Source organism: Arachis ipaensis, chromosome B04 (genome assembly GCF_000816755.2).
Source record: "Arachis ipaensis cultivar K30076 chromosome B04, Araip1.1, whole genome shotgun sequence".
Classification (NCBI taxonomy): domain Eukaryota; kingdom Viridiplantae; phylum Streptophyta; class Magnoliopsida; order Fabales; family Fabaceae; genus Arachis; species Arachis ipaensis.
In genome coordinates, this window is record NC_029788.2 from 104,615,330 (window position 1) to 104,616,600 (window position 1,271).

Genomic DNA, 1,271 nt, shown 5'->3' on the forward strand with positions numbered 1-1,271 from the left:
GTATATGAAAAAAGTATAAAGAAGATATTTTCTTTTTATTTTATTATATTTTTATATTTTTCTCCTTTTTAAAATTTTTTTTTTGCACTATATGCTTTTTTTTAATTTTTTAAAATATAAAATTAACAAGAACGACAGAATAATAATAAAATACAAACAAGAAAGATAAGAACATAAAGAAGGACATGAGCACGTTGGACTCTTTTTTTTTATTTTTTTTATACAAAAAGAATAGCCATAGATTAATAAGGATTAATCTAATACCTGAGTTTTGATACCAAATGATATATATAAAAAAAGAAGCTAAACAATATAAGAATTGAAATTGAATAGAAAAGATAAATTGTAATTGAAATGAAACAATAAAGATAAATTGAAATTGAATATAAATAGAATCACTCTACTTTCTATCAAATTTCTTGACGCAACAAAAAAGGAACTCCTCAACCTAACTTGTCCGCATTATAGTTTGGGAATTGAATTCAAGGGACTCTTCAACCTTCTACCTAATTTCTCGATGCAACAAGAGAGGGACTCACTCAACCTCACTTGTCCACATCATAGTTTCATCATGAAACCAAAAAGTGATTTGGTACCTCTAATCACTCAATACTGTGACTACAATAACTAAGAATGTATTTATAACTTCTTATTAAGTAAAAATTAAAAAATTTTAAAGTCCACAAACATAAAGCCCAATTTAATAATTAAATAAATAAAAATTAAAATACATTAAAATAACCTAACAACTATTAAATAATATTTAATTTTTCATATCACAAACATTTAAAATACGTATCATCTGCCCCTATTATTTAGAACGCTTTCCCCTTTGTTGGAGCTTTTATATCAAGTGAGTACTCTAATTTTGCTAGCTGGTGGTACTCTGTGTTCAATGGTGACCTTAATGATGAACCTTCATTAGTACTTTTTACTGCCCTTTATTTTTAAATTTAGAAATCCCAAAACTTATAATTTTTTTAAGGAAAAGAAACCACATCAGAAGCTATCCTAGCAAATAGCAATAGCAGGAACTTACCTTCGAAGATGAAGCCAGATGCAGTTAATTTCTTTTTTTTCTCGAGAACCTTCCTTTGTCTTTAGTTATTCGATCTATTTAATGAGTTTTTATTGTTTTAATGGAAAATATAGTGAGAATTTAAAATTCTCAGTAGATATGATAATTTTTTTTGGTTTCCATTAGTCACATAAAATATCGTGGTTATCACAATTATATAAAAATAATTATTTTAATACAACGTAAAAATATA